This window comes from Oryzias latipes, chromosome 22 (genome assembly GCF_053564925.1).
Source record: "Oryzias latipes strain Hd-rR chromosome 22, Olatipes_Hd-rR_3.1".
NCBI classification, from domain to species: Eukaryota; Metazoa; Chordata; class Actinopteri; order Beloniformes; family Adrianichthyidae; genus Oryzias; species Oryzias latipes.
Genome location: NC_136258.1, coordinates 29,158,456 through 29,174,358, shown reverse-complemented (window position 1 = coordinate 29,174,358; position 15,903 = coordinate 29,158,456). Strand labels below are relative to the sequence as shown.

General features: G+C 41.7%; 1 protein-coding gene across 5 annotated transcripts in view; it reads left to right on the top strand.

The window, feature by feature from the left end:
- The window catches only part of slc8a3 (solute carrier family 8 member 3), a 79,782-nt gene that overhangs the window by 7,905 nt on the left and 55,974 nt on the right, over positions 1–15,903 (top strand). The window lies entirely within an intron of this gene.

Here is a 15,903-nt window from a genome sequence, read left to right as displayed (position 1 = left end):
CCCAGCTTTGTGCAGCGTTTTCTTGTGGAGCAGCTTTTTTTTTCAAACGTGATCAGTTTCACACAACCTCCTTCAACCTCCAATCTTTAACCTTTAACCTAAAAAAATTCAACCTCCAAACTTTAACCCAAACGTTTTTGTTCAGCTATAAATTAAAATCTTGTTTTCTTTCCTGCTGAGATAAAAGTGTTCTACTCAGATGACTAAAAACTTCACCCAAGATACTGATTTGCCATAATGTGCATCAGATAAATCTAAATGGATGTAAAATGTTTGTAATGCTTTCTGAGGCTCGGCGCTCTGATTCCAGTCAGACGTTTGGTTGAACTTCCAGCTCATGTTCTCCTCACACAGAAAGTTCTGGTTTCAGTCCAGTGTGTCATGAATTCAGATCCTCCCCGCCTTTGTAATTGCGGCCGCTTTCTCTTTCTCTGATTCTTTCATCGGAAGCAGAAGAAACAGACAAAGAAAGTTGACAGAAACCAACAGACTAAATGTGGTTTGATGCTTTTTGGGAGGGAAACATGATTGAGAAGCAGCGGAGCTCCTGAGGAAAAGACCAGATCAGCTGATTCCACAAAGCTAAAGGATTTCACAAGAGAGAGACGTTTTTGAACCGCTATGATGGCGCTTTGACTCATATTTCTGCTATGCAACATCTGTGGCTCTAAAAATCTAAAAGTCTTAGTCTTGAATTAGTTTTTTGCCTAATAATTTCTGCCTGCCTCCATTGACATTCATGGGGAATCCTTGGTGCAGAAGCTCGCTGGTTCGATACCCGGCTGTGGCATTTTTCACAAACATATCTTTATTGATATTATGCTGTTTTCACTTTATTTATGATGAACTTTGATCATATCTTTCTTTTTGCCAATAATTCCCCGTAAAGTTTCATTTTCATTCAGCAATAAAGCATCAACGCTGCATTTGATTCTGGAGATGCAGCTCCTTCTAGTTCAGTTTGTCATTCGCCGACGCTTCACTGAGTCCGTTCACTTGTTAAAGGAAATGAAGCAAACCGAAGCGTCATATCCAAATGGTGAAGAGGAAAAAAATATGATCCTAAAACATCGATTGTTTTCACTAATTCTTTCTCCTTTTGTTTCTCTGTGTTTCTAAAGAAGCTGGAAGTGTTTGGATCAGAACGCGGATTCAACGTTTAATTCAGAGACCCATGAAATATACGGTTCATATTAAAGCAGCCGTTTTCAAACGAACCAAAGAGAAAATGTGAGCAAAACATCTGCTGAACAACTTTTACTTTGATCCAAACACGTCCAACTTTGAATCAGACGTTTGGAGGTGAACTTCTAAATCCCCAAACTGAAGGTTTTGATGCTCCTGATGAACAGTTTCACTCAAATCAACTCCTCCAAGAGAAGAAACCATTGACTGTATATGGGAACTGGACTGAGTGAAAGTTATTCAAATTATAAACTGACCAATCAGATACCTCTAGAAAAGTAGGTGGAGCCTGCCGGCCCCTATGTCCAACATGAGGGGCGGGGCCTCCCAACAAGCTCACTTTTGATTGATGAGAGTGGTTACCATAGAAACATTGACTCGCTAATCACTGCTTACTGATGAAAAAATGTCGACTGAATTGACTTAATTTGTTTGGAGCTGGAAAAAAAAAACTTTTTCCGTGGATGACATCAAACTCAGTCCAGGTCTTACATACAGACGATGGTAGAAACGTGGAGTCCAACACTGCCAGGAGGACCGCTCTGTGATGGAACTCTTTGAGGACAGGAGGGGTTGGTGATCTCTGACTGGGAGGTTGATGGTTCAAGTCCTGAAAACCGGTTTGGACCAAATTCTTCCTAAACTTCCTCAGTCGTCTGAAAAAAGCCTGAAGACGTCGACTTGGTGTGAATCCTCACAAACTGCTAGCAAAGCAGCGGAGATGCTTTTTATGGAGGGAAAGAACATCTTTTAACAAAATACGCTGATTTTTACCTGAAAATAAGAGATGCTTCACCTTGTAAATCTGATAAAGGAAATGTGGTGCATTCATCCAAAGCATCTAAGCGACGTAGAGCAGCAGCATCCAGAAGCTCAGGGGAAGATTGATGGAAACACACAGGAACAAAGAAAGCGGAGACCAAACTACGATGTCGTCCCGTTCTGCTGCCTTCAAAACTCCCTTCAGGGTCGTGATCACACCCACGTCACGAGAGGAGAAGGCAGAATGGATTTGCACGTATGCATGTTTAACGATGCGAGAACGTGCTCCTGCTCTGAAAAACGCCGTTCTTGATGTCCTGTTGGGGAGTTTGACGCCTTTTCTTCACGAGGCTCATTTCTGTCTCTCAGTCTCCTTCAACAAATTTCTGTCTCGTTGTGATCGACCGAGCCTTAAATTTATTCCCGTCTTCATCTGGGGCGCAGGAATACATCTATTATTTATAGGCAACGGCTCTAAGGAGGGCTAAAGATAAGATTATCTTTTTTAGATGCCAGGTCCTCTGATGTAATCTAAATAAACATCCAGATATGTGTGCCGCTTTTGGCTGCAGGTTACAGAATATGGATTTTATTTAATACGTTTGACTGTGAGTTAAAACCGAGGTTTTCCTAAAAACATCACGCTTATCTGTGCCTGACTTGATGTAGACGGGGAACACCAGCAGAAGCTAAAGCCTTAAGCCGGGTTCATACTTTGCAGCGATCCACCTTCGTATCAATCGTCTGTCTCATGCTAACCTAGCTGAGGGTTCACCAGAACTGCGATAGACTTCTGAGTGGTGTTTATACCCTTTAAGAGCGGCCATCGTCTCCAGGGTTCATTTAGAACGCAAAGGACATCTTGACCAAATTAAAAAAAGAAAAAATGATAACAAAAACGAGGCACACTGCATTCTCTAGCCCTTGTGCTATCCTATGGGGTCAAGATGACCCACCCTTGCATTGATGTGTTCTCCCTACCATGACAAAGGTGGATAAAGGTGGAAAGATTTCATGTAATCCATGGACACCAGTGAAGATCACAAATCATTGAAGAAAAAAGGTTCAGAGCACTGTCTAGTGGGTCTAGATGACCCCACTCCCAACGTTAAAGTGCCTAGCATAGCACAAGGGTTAAGGGACATCAGGAAAATGGAACGTACCTGATGTCCCTTAACCCTTGTGCTATGCTAGGCACTTTAACGTTGGGTCAGGGTCCTGGTCAGGAAAATGGAACGTACAGGAGCCGGTTTAGCTCGTGCTGGTTTGCGGCGCCTTCCGTCCGTGAAACCAGGGTTCGACTCCGGGCTGCTCCCTGTTCCCTTCTCTACCTCTGCCGGTTCCAAGCCCGGTTTGAGAAGGTTGCGTCAGGAAGGGCATCCGGCGTAAAACATTGCCAAATCTACCATGCGACTCGTTCGCTGTGGCGACCCCTGATGGGAGAAGCCGAAAGTGGAAGAAGAAGAGGAAAATGGAACGTACCAATAGCCGCGGTTACATGGGCAGAATATCTTGATCGGATCAATGGTCGGGTTAAAATTCACCCGTGCACATGGGCACAGAAAACCTTTTTCCGATTAGAACAAACGTTCCCATGGATCACACCCTCGTTCGGAATGAATCATTTGGGCATGCGCAGTAGTGTAAAAATCACCCGGATGCGGATATAGGTCCCGTTGTAAACAAACCGCTTCCACAGACATTTATGCAGCAGCTCGGTAACATACGAGACGATCTTCCAAACGTGCTTTTATTAATGTCATGAATATTATGAATTGCCTGTTCGCTCATCGTTATATTTAATCTGTGTGGTCAGTGCTTTTTTTGTGGAAGAATTAAGCTGGACGAAAGCTTAGGACAGACTAACACGGGCTAACATCATTAGCCTGATGGACCGTGCGAGAAACGCAGCAATCTGCAGCTTTCTAAGGACTGAGCAACATTTATTTCTGCTCTGAAAGTTCACACAGACCGCCCCAAAGCCACTCTGTGAGCTAGCGGCCCGAGCTCTGTTCGAACACGGTTCCTCCTGAGTCCTGCAGCCGCTAACCCAGAGCACTGGTGTCAAGCCAGCCCTCTCTCGTCGAACGGCTGTCAAGTGAGCCCTCTCTTAAAAACAGTGTGCCGCGTTCTTCCGTACATTACGGTAACAGCAAGAAGTAATATTTTTTTAAAGGTAAAAACATAGTTTAAGAACTGTCATTACATTTATATGTATGTACAAACATGCCCCCGTATAAATATATATCTATATCTATGTATATATTTAAAAGTCTGAGTAAATTTCAAAATAAAACACAATTCAAATCATGAATTGAGGAGTACTTATAATGTTGACATGGGTCTAAAAATTCTGCTAGTTTTCAGTGAGTCATTTCACTTTTCACTGATAGTGTCCCACCTGGTGATGTCACAATGAAAGTTTCGGAGGGATCTGATGTGGAATTTCAAAATAAAACCCAAGTGAAATCTGCTATAAATGTGTTTTTGCCATAGGTTCACATACGTCTAAAAAGATAACTGCTAGTTTTCAGAGAGTCATTTCACTTTTCACTGATAGTGTCCCACCTGGTGATGTCACAATGAAAGTTTCGGAGGGATCTGATGTGGAATTTCAAAATAAAACCCAAGTGAAATCTGCTATAAATGTGTTTTTGCCATAGGTTCACATACTTCAAAAAAAAAACTGCTAGTTTTCAGTGAGTCATTTCACTTCTCACTGATAGTGTCCTACCTGGTGATGTCACAATAAAAGTTTCAGAGGGATCTGATGTGGAATTTCAAAATAAAACCCAAGTGAAATCTGCTATAAATGTGTTTTTGCCATAGGTTCACGTACTTCTAAAAAGAAAACTGCTAGTTTTCAGTGAGTCATTTCACTTCTCACTGATAGTGTCCCACCTGGTGATGTCATTAAATAAGTTTCAGGCAGATCTGATGTGGAATTACAAAATAAAACCCAATTGAAATCGGCTATAAATGTGTTTTTGCCATAGGTTCACATAAGTCTAAAAAGAAAACTGCTAGTTTTCAGAGAGTCATTTCACTTCTCATTGATATTGTCCCACCTGGTGATGTCATTAAATAAGTTTCAAGCAGATCTGATGTGGAATTTCAAAATAAAACCCAATTGAAAACGGCTATAAATGTGTTTTTGTCATAGGTTCACATAAGTCTAAAAAGAAAACTGCTAGTTTTCAGAGAGTCATTTCACTTCTCATTGATATTGTCCCACCTGGTGATGTCATTAAATAAGTTTCAGGCAGATCTGATGTGGAATTACAAAATAAAACCCAATTGAAATCGGCTATAGATGTGTTTTTGCCATAGGTTCACATAAGTCTAAAAAGAAAACTGCTAGTTTTCAGAGAGTCATTTCACTTCCCACTGATAGTATCCTACCTGGTGATGTCACATAATAAGTTTCAGGCAGATCTGATGTGGAATTTCAAAATAAAACCCAATTGAAATCGGCTATAAATGTGTTTTTGCCATAGGTTCAAATATGTCTAAGAAAGAAACCAGTAGTTTTCAGAGAGTCACTTCACTTTTCACTGATAGTGTCCCATCTGGTGATGTCATTAAATAAGTTTCAGACAGATCTGATGTGGAATTTCAAAATAAAACCCAATTGAAATCTGCCTTAAATGTGATTTTGCCATAGGTTCACATACTTCAAAAAAAAAAACTGCTAGTTTTCAGTGAGTCATTTCACTTCTCACTGATAGTGTCCTACCTGGTGATGTCACAATAAAAGTTTCAGAGGGATCTGATGTGGAATTTCAAAATAAAACCCAAGTGAAATCTGCTATAAATGTGTTTTTGCCATAGGTTCACGTACTTCTAAAAAGAAAACTGCTAGTTTTCAGTGAGTCATTTCACTTCTCACTGATAGTGTCCCACCTGGTGATGTCATTAAATAAGTTTCAGGCAGATCTGATGTGGAATTACAAAATAAAACCCAATTGAAATCGGCTATAAATGTGTTTTTGCCATAGGTTCACATAAGTCTAAAAAGAAAACTGCTAGTTTTCAGAGAGTCATTTCACTTCTCATTGATATTGTCCCACCTGGTGATGTCATTAAATAAGTTTCAGGCAGATCTGAAGTGGAATTTCAAAATAAAACCCAATTGAAAACGGCTATAAATGTGTTTTTGCCATAGGTTCACATAAGTCTAAAAAGAAAACTGCTAGTTTTCAGTGAGTCATTTCACTTCTCACTGATAGTGTCCCACCTGGTGATGTCATTAAATAAGTTTCAGGCAGATCTGATGTGGAATTACAAAATAAAACCCAATTGAAATCGGCAATAAATGTGTTTTTGCCATAGGTTCACAAAAGTCTAAAAAGAAAACTGCTAGTTTTCAGTGAGTCATTTCACTTCTCACTGATAGTGTCCCACCTGGTGATGTCATTAAATAAGTTTCAGGCAGATCTGATGTGGAATTACAAAATAAAACCCAATTGAAATCGGCTATAAATGTGTTTTTGCCATAGGTTCACATAAGTCTAAAAAGAAAACTGCTAGTTTTCAGAGAGTCATTTCACTTCTCATTGATATTGTCCCACCTGGTGATGTCATTAAATAAGTTTCAAGCAGATCTGATGTGGAATTTCAAAATAAAACCCAATTGAAAACGGCTATAAATGTGTTTTTGTCATAGGTTCACATAAGTCTAAAAAGAAAACTGCTAGTTTTCAGTGAGTCATTTCACTTCTCACTGATAGTGTCCCACCTGGTGATGTCATTAAATAAGTTTCAGGCAGATCTGATGTGGAATTACAAAATAAAACCCAATTGAAATCGGCTATAAATGTGTTTTTGCCATAGGTTCACAAAAGTCTAAAAAGAAAACTGCTAGTTTTCAGAGAGTCATTTCACTTCTCATTGATATTGTCCCACCTGGTGATGTCATTAAATAAGTTTCAGGCAGATCTGATGTGGAATTTCAAAATAAAACCCAATTGAAAACGGCTATAAATGTGTTTTTGCCATAGGTTCACATAAGTCTAAAAAGAAAACTGCTAGTTTTCAGTGAGTCATTTCACTTCTCACTGATAGTATCCTACCTTGTGGTGTCACAATAAAGGTTTCAGAGGGATCTGATGTGGAATTTCAAAATAAAACCCAATCGAAATCTGCTATAAATGTGTTTTTGCCATAGATTCACATACGTCTAAAAAAAAAACTGCTAGTTTTCAGTGAGTCATTCCACTTCTCACTGATAGTGTCCCACCTGGTGATGTCATTAAATAAGTTTCAGACAGATCTGATGTGGAATTTCAAAATAAAACCCAAGTGAAATCTGCTATAAATGTGATTTTGCCATAGGTTCACATACTTCTAAAAAGAAAACTGCTAGTTTTCAGAGAGTCATTTCACTTCTCACATATAGTGTCCTACCTGGTGATGTCACAATAAAAGTTTCAGAGGGATCTGATGTGGAATTTCAAATAAAAACCCAAGTGAAATATGCTATAAATGTGTTTTTGCCATAGGTTCACATACTTCTAAAAAGAAAACTGCTAGTTTTCAGTGAGCCATTTCACTTCTCACTGATAGTGTCCCGCCTGGTGATGTCACATAAAAATTTTCAGGCAGATCTGATGTGGAATTACAAAATAAAACCCAATTGAAATCGGCTATAAATGTGTTTTTGCCATAGGTTCACATAAGTCTAAAAAGAAAACTGCTAGTTTTCAGAGAGTCATTTCACTTCCCACTGATAGTATCCTACCTGGTGATGTCACATAATAAGTTTCAGGCAGATCTGATGTGGAATTTCAAAATAAAACCCAATTGAAATCGGCTATAAATGTGTTTTTGCCATAGGTTCAAATATGTCTAAGAAAGAAACCAGTAGTTTTCAGAGAGTCACTTCACTTTTCACTGATAGTGTCCCATCTGGTGATGTCATTAAATAAGTTTCAGACAGATCTGATGTGGAATTTCGAAATAAAACCTAATTGAAATCGGCTATAAATGCGTTTCTACCAAATTTTCACAAAGGTCTAAAAATAAAACTTTTTTTTTCTTTTTCCTAATGGGGGCCTTGCAGAACATAATTTAGAAGCACTTATGTAAACCAAGGATCTGCTATCTAATGCTCCGGAGCTGTCATGCAGCTCTGTTGCTTTAAAGAAAAATGCTGGTAAAAGTTAAATTTTTCCATTTATTATTATATATTTTTCAATAATGTCATCTTACCCACTCTTGACATAACACTAAATTTAGGAGGCCTTGTATGCTTGATGATGGTTAAATCCACTGTCAGAACTATTTATTATTAGATTCAGTTCAAAACACATTCCTATGTTCTGTTGCACCACAACACCTTCTGTTCAGAGAATGCACTTAAATTATAGAATTGCATTATAATGATAACTGCAAGTAAATCTGCTCAGCAGGAGGATTGTTTTTGACACAAGGTAGCCAGTTATGCTCATTTCAGTCATTGTTTTGGGCATTTTGACTCCAAACGGTTGTTGTGTGTTCAGACGTTTGAAATTTAAAATTAACAACCAATTAAAATCACTGAAAGTGCCCCACCTGGTGACGTCACATGCTAAGTTTCAGACGGATCTGATGTGCAATTTCAACAACACTTCACTCCGTAGAGTTCTAAAGTTGTCCTCCATTGCGTTCTCGAACCGAAGTCAAAATTCAATATATAAAGCGCACTGCACCACAGGACACTACGTACATCTTTGTGGAAATCTGAAGACTTTTACGCGCGCCCCATTGTTGCAATTCATCGAGAGCAGGAAGCGAAGATGTCCAAGAAAAAACCTGGGTGAGTGATCTTATCTGATAACTTATTAATATGTATGAAAACATTGCTAATACAGATAGGGTAGGATTTGTCTTTGTAAGTTGCAATGCTGTTCATTTAAAATTCCACATCAGATCTGTCTGAAACTTATTTAATGACATCACCAGATGGGACACTATCAGTGAGAAGTGAAATAACTCTCTGAAAACTAGCAGTTTCTTTCTTAGACCTTTGTGAAAATTTGGTAGAAACGCATTTATAGCCGATTTCAATTGGGGTTTTATTTTAAAATTCCACATCAGATCTGCCTGAAACTTATTTAATGACATCACCAGGTGGGACACTATCAGTGAGAAGTGAAATGACTCTCTGAAAGCTAGCAGTTTTCTTTTTAGAAGTATGTGAACCTATGGCAAAAACACATTTATAGCAGATTTCACTTGGGTTTTATTTTGAAATTCCACATCAGATCTGCCTGAAACTTATTTAATGACATCACCAGGTGGGACACTATCAGTGAGAAGTGAAATGACTCTCTGAAAACTAGCAGTTTTCTTTTTAGAAGTATGTGAACCTATGGCAAAAACACATTTATAGCAGATTTCAATTGGGTTTTATTTTGAATCTCCACATCAGATCCCTCTGAAACTTTCATTGTGACATCACCAGGTAGGATACTATCAGTGAGAAGTGAAATGACTCACTGAAAACTAGCAGAATTTTTAGACCCATGTCAACATTATAAGTACTCCTCAATTCATGATTTGAATTGTGTTTTATTTTGAAATTTACTCAGACTTTTAAATATATACATAGATATAGATATATATTCATACGGGGGCATGTTTGTATATACATATAAATGTAATGACAGTTCTTAAACTATGTTTTTACCTTTAAAAAATATTACTTCTTGCTGTTACCGTAATGTACGGAAGAACGCGGCACACTGTTTTTAAGAGAGGGCTCACTTGACAGCCGTTCGACGAGAGAGGGCTGGCTTGACACCAGTCCCAGAGCGGCGGGACGGCTCGCAGACTCACACATAACAAAACAACAAAACGCACACGTAAAAAAGCCCCCCCCCCCCCCCCCCCCCCCGACACAAAATTATTAATCCAGCTGCTCTGCTCACTCGGGTGCCAGTGGACCGAGTGAGCGTCAGGGGGCACGAAGCGCTCCTCCTCCGAATCTCCCCCATGAGGGGTGTAAGAGAGGGGAGAGCCAGCGGGGCGAGAGCGGAGCGGCGCTTTTCACGGGGCGTCCGCAGAGCTGGTCGGTCCCGTATGCGCTCAAAAGCTTTCTCTCAGCGAAACACCGTCTATGCGTGACGTAAACCAGAGCAGCAGTGACACACGATCGGAATGACCGTTTACATGCTCCACGATCGGATAAACGATCGGTATAACCCACCTATCTCGATCGGAAAGAAATTCTGATCCGAATGAGTCTGACCGGGGCAGAGTATTCCGAACGGCGCGTTTACATGACGCATTTTCTTTCCGATCAGGCGTTCATTCCGATTACTTTTGCCCATGTAAACGCGGCTAGTGTTGAGCGCGTGGTAAGTGTATCCTGAAGGATTGGTAAGGATAATGGAAGCTCCACGCACTCATGACGTACGGGTGACGGACGGCGTCCTTATGCCGCATTCTAGTCGTTAGTAGGGTTCGAGTATTATTAGTATGATTGCAAAGAAAAAAAGGAAAACTAAACAGGAAGTGAACAGATCTCAGACAGGAAGTTGACCTTACGGTAAGGAAATAAAAGCCGGGGAATTACAAACTAACTAAATAAAAGCACTTTCATGATGATGTGTTTGATCTGCTCTATAAGTTCTATAAATGAACCCTGCTGTGGTTCAGTGGACCCAGCAGAGGAAGTCAGCTCCGTGCGTTAGAACAGTGTTTTTCAACCTTTTTTGAGCCACGGCACACTTTAACCTTGACAAAAATCCCGCGGCACACCAGCAACCCCCCCCCCCCCCCCCCCCCCAAAAAAAAAAGCAGAAACTCATAGTCTGTTTTGATCTACAGCCCCCCCCCCCGGCAATCTGACGTGCATTTTTGTGATAATTGTGGCAGAAAAATAAGGAAGTTGCAGATGTTTTTTCTAAAAAATTTAATAAAAGTTAAGTTACATACAAACTGTATGTTCGTTGTGGTTTCAATCCGTGTAACAAGGACGACTCATTGTACGCTAAGGCGCTGTCCCTTTAAGCCAATGCATCATGGGAGATGTAGTGTGAATACGGCCAGAAAACGGCAGAAACACTTGCGTCTCTGAGTTTCATGGTTTTGTTCACTTGTTCCACGGTCTCATACCGGATTCTGTGGAAAGCTACACCGCTAAAGACGAGCTTTAGCTGGTGTTTTTGTTGGAAATGAGTGAGTTATGAGCTAAATTGGAACAAGGAAGTTTAGACTTTAAACACTTCTGATTGGTCAGACTGATGACATGTGATTAAGTCTACAAGAATGATTGGTGGAGTCGTGGAGACAGTAAAAGCTGCGGGACTTTTCAGAAAACAGTTATAGCTGCAGGTAAATCGCGGTGCCGTCATTCTTATCAAAATGTCTTTAATAGAATCAGTTAAACACAAAGAAATAAGTATTTTATGATCTTTCATATTCCTAACTACTCAGGGTTTTATCAGGACCTGTTTGGATGAGCTGATTTCCTGGAGATGGTTAATGTTTTTAGATCAGTTAATGATTAATGAGGGCAATTTTCCACGGCACACTTGACTATCTCCCACGGCACACTAGTGTGCCGCGGCACACTGGTTGAAAAACACTGCGTTAGAAAGCCGCCCACAGAGCGGATCGTAACCCGTGGTTGGAGAACGCCTCATGGGGTCCGGCGATGGCTCCTCCTCTTTGGCTTTCCTCTGGTAAAGCATCCTTTTCTTCATAAAGTTTGTCTGAAACAGAAAGAATTGGAGTTCTTTTCCATGAAGCTGCTTTTTTGTCGTTTGTTTCCTGGTTGGAGCTTGTTTTGGGTGAAACCACCACCCAAACCAGCAGCTGGAACGGCGCGATGTGGTTTGGTTCACCCAAACCAAAGGAAGCGGACGTCTTTCTGCTTTCTCTGGAAGTGTCAAAGCCTCCGAAGAACCCGAACCGGCCGCCGCTCAGGTCAGACCTGCGTTTGTGTCTGCGCTTCCCGGGCTCCTGGACGGCGATGGCGTCTGCTTCCTTTGACCTGCTGGAGGTCGCACATCTGTGGCGGCGGTTTAACGAGGCGCCGATGGCTCCTCAAACAGACGGGTGGCGTGCAGCAGTAGAACCGCCACTGTGGATTTTCTTTTCCTGCTCTTGGTGAGCTCTGGAATCTCCTCCAAACGTTTGCTCAGCCGTTCAGGAATGTGAAACCTGCAACCGGTGGATGACTGACAGCACACATGTCTGCGCCGATCCCCGTCCTGCTGACCGACGGGATTCTCCCCGGCAACCTGCCAGGATTATGTGGAGCTCAGCTTCTCTTAACCAGACGCAACTTTTCTGCCCTTTTCAGGAGTTTTTAGGAAGAAATAGTGGAATTTGGGCAAACGGTGAAGGACTTGAGTGTTTGTGAGAGCAGGTCAGTGTAACCTGATGGACACGGAGTTCCATCCCATAATATGGAAGCAAGAATGTTTTTTTTCTTGAACTTCTCTTTCACTTCAGTTTGATCGTTTGTGTTTGGCGTCACTAAACTGTTGACATTCATTTGGAAAAAATCCATCTTTAACCCTTTCATGCCTGACTTTATTTCCATTTACATTTTTTAAATGTTTTTTTTCCATAAATTAAGTGGAGTTCGGGATTTAACGGTATGTTGCAAATTGGCAACACGCAGCATGAAGGGCTTAACGTCGAAGAAAAACCTAACTGGAATGAAATAGAAAAACGTTTTATTTGTAAAGAAATAAATGGAATAAAATGCAAAAATTAAATGTTTCTACAAAAACGTAACGAAAGGAAAAAATTAGATTGAAAAGAGTTCATGTTTTTCAAACCAAAATGTAGCTATTTATGGTAAACTTTTAAATATTTCTATACTTACGTCAGTGTTTTAATAATCCTCTGTAAACCTTGGGTTTTGTAAATTTGTTTTCTATCTCATATTTAAAGCTCTGTTAAAATGTCGACAGAAAGTGTCTTTAAAGCCCCCCCACTCTGAAAAAAATGCTGTTTTTAACAAGTTTGTGACGTTTTTCTGATGATGGAGGACGTATAGACAGGAAATGAAGGAGTGAAGTACTTCTTTATTGTTGGGATTCAGGAGCAGAAATGTTTTTGGAAAAATGTCAGATTTGTGATGTGGGGGAAGTGAAGGGGGGACGGGGTTGCTGGGGTTCCCGCCCTCAACACAGAGGTGAATTTCTAATAAACTTCTGCAGAAACCATGTTCTAGAAAACGACACAACGTTCCCACGGTGAAACAGCAGCTTTCTGGGAATCTCAGCTTCTCCGGCGTTGGCTGAACATTTGGTTAATCAGGTTTTCATGGAGAAATGAGATTTCCTGTGTCCGTGAATGCATCCTGGGGTGTTTTTGGTTCAGACGTGGTCTCAGAGGAACGTTCCTGCTGTGACCTCATCAGACTCTGGAAGTCCTGCTGATGTTCACGCCGCGCAGACCTCCAGCTCGTCTGGCGAGCCGCTCCGTCGTCTGCGGCCGGAAAACCGGAGCGTCAGACACGGATGTTTAATGAGTGACAGCTGCTCGTGAGGGCTTCTCTGATGCTGCCTTCAGGCGTATCTGATGAGGTGTAAATGGGACCTGCCTGCTGGGGGGATTTCTTTTTGTTTGCAGCTCGTACTTCTTAGTTTGACCTGATTCTACTCAGATGGCAAAACATTTGGAGATTTTGAGCCAAACTCAGTTATTTTTCCTGCTGATCATAAAAAGAAGCTGAATTTCTAACCAGGTTTGCCAAAAAATGGTTTGTAGTGATGATCCTGCAGTAAATGTGGGCGGGGCAAACAAGCCTGACAGCGTTTGGACGTACAGTCACATATCCCAAAATGCCACAGTGTGGTGCCCATAATGCACCTTTGTTTTAGCATATTTAGCAGGTGGCTGCATTTGTAAGCAGGTGGCACATGCTGCACCACCGTCTGATTGTTAGAAATCGTACGGTGGCAGCGCGGGCGCTTGACCAGGGCTGTTGACGGGTGCCGGAGAGCCGACGATGACCGGACGTCAGTTTGCTAACCCCAGCCCCCGTGGGTCCAGATGGGGGGACTGCATTGTAGGAGTGATGCAGAATGACCCGCTTTTTATTTTCCCCCAGGTTACCAGGCAGTCTTTGGTTCTAGATATGGACGGCGGGCGCATGGAGACATTTACACATCCGCCAATCAAAGCGGCTGCCGGCCGGCGATCCGGCTGCCACTGCATTCTGGCCCAATGTCATAATGGCTTCATGCCCGGCTGACTGCCGATGTCCACATGCATGACCCGCCGACGCTTTTCAAGATATAAGGGAATTCAATCTTGAAGATGGTGCTGATGCGTCCCCATGGCGAGGTACAGGTTATACATGTGCTCCACGCAGCTCGCCATTCTGTTATTATACAGACTTGGAAACAGGTTTGGACATGAAAACCCGTACGAGTCGGGTCACTGTGACCCCGTCTGCTGGCCCGGCGGTCTGTGGTGCCCGTGGAGGTGCCTCTCCTGCACGCGGTAAAGGTCAGGGTTGCTCAGCAGCAGCAGCAGCGTTCAGAGCAGAAATCGATGCGGCAGCTAGGACTGCAAAATGCAGCAGGAGGTGAGGAAGGGGAGGAGGAAGAGGAGGAGGAGGACCGTCGTCTCCTTTTCTCCCCTGAAACAATCGTCCAAAAACATATGAAAGGTGGCTTCATGTTTGCACATTTCTAAATGTTGTCTTTGCTCATTTGAATTCAGGAATTTAGCTTCTGGTTTGAAATCTGACCAAAACAGAAAAATGCTTCAGCGAGCAGCCCTGAGGCAGGGGGGGGGGGCAGAATGAATGAATTTCAATGAGACTTTTTCATAGAAGGCTGTTGACTTTGCCTTTACATAATTCTCCCTAAAATCATAATCAGCACCCCCCACCCCCCCCACCCCCGATGGTTGTGGCTACGCTTCAGGGATCAGCTGTTTAGTGGGACGGGATTAAACAGGAGCAACTACCCAGAAAGACGCCCAAAGCAAAAGATTCACGCCGCTCCACTAAGACAACATGGAACTCCTGCAGTTTCAGATGCGACAGACAGTTTCCTCAACTCTGAAGCACTTTGTGATTTTTATCTTGAAAGGTACTTTATAAATAAAGTTTATTATTATTATTATTAAATGTCCTAATTCCAGCAACGCCGCCCGCCACCCGCTTCCTCCACGACGACCATCACAGTCAGATTATTGGGTTTGTCTTTCATCGGTTTCTGCATTCCAGGTTTTTGTGTCGCCGGTCTGTAAAATAACTTGATGAGCGGTTCGTTCCATCAAACAAAGGTTCAGTATGTTTGTTGCTTTTTGCTTAAAGATCCGCTCCGATGAAAATCCTGATTTTAACGTGTTCTTGTGGCGTTTTTCTCACGATAGTTAAAGAAAATGAAGCTCAAATTTGCATTTCTGATTGTTTCTTTATCCAAATCGTTGGGATTCAGGAGCAGATGGAAAACGTCCTTTTCCCTATAGTTATCCCTCCAGACGGAGAGTTTGGAACAATAGTGTCTTCTTGCTCTGATTCCATGAGGTCATCTATAGTTGTGCAGAGCTTATAGTACATAAAAACATGGGATTTATTACCTTTAAAGAGGTCATTCTAAAATAAAAGTCTTTACTTACATTTAAATGACTTCTTATTTAAGGTTAGCCCTTAAAAACGTGTTTCAGACAAACCCTGCCCCTCCAAATGCCCTCACAGATGGAGGGGCAGGAAGCAGCCGGTGGGGTGGGGGCAGAATCTGAGCTTTAATCTGGTGGTGGTTCTATAAAGAAATGCCTGCGTCTCTCATCGATTATGCAGGACGTCCTCTTCTGATTTGATGTTCTGCTTCTGCAGGTTTTACACACAAAAAGTATTTAAAAGTAATGAAAGAGTCATGTAATCCATTACAATTCTGAAACAGCGGATTGTAAAGTAACAGATTACATTTAAATACGCTCACGAATGTGTTGCAGTTTGGAAGGAACTTCCACGCTGCTGTGCGGCGTGAACACAAA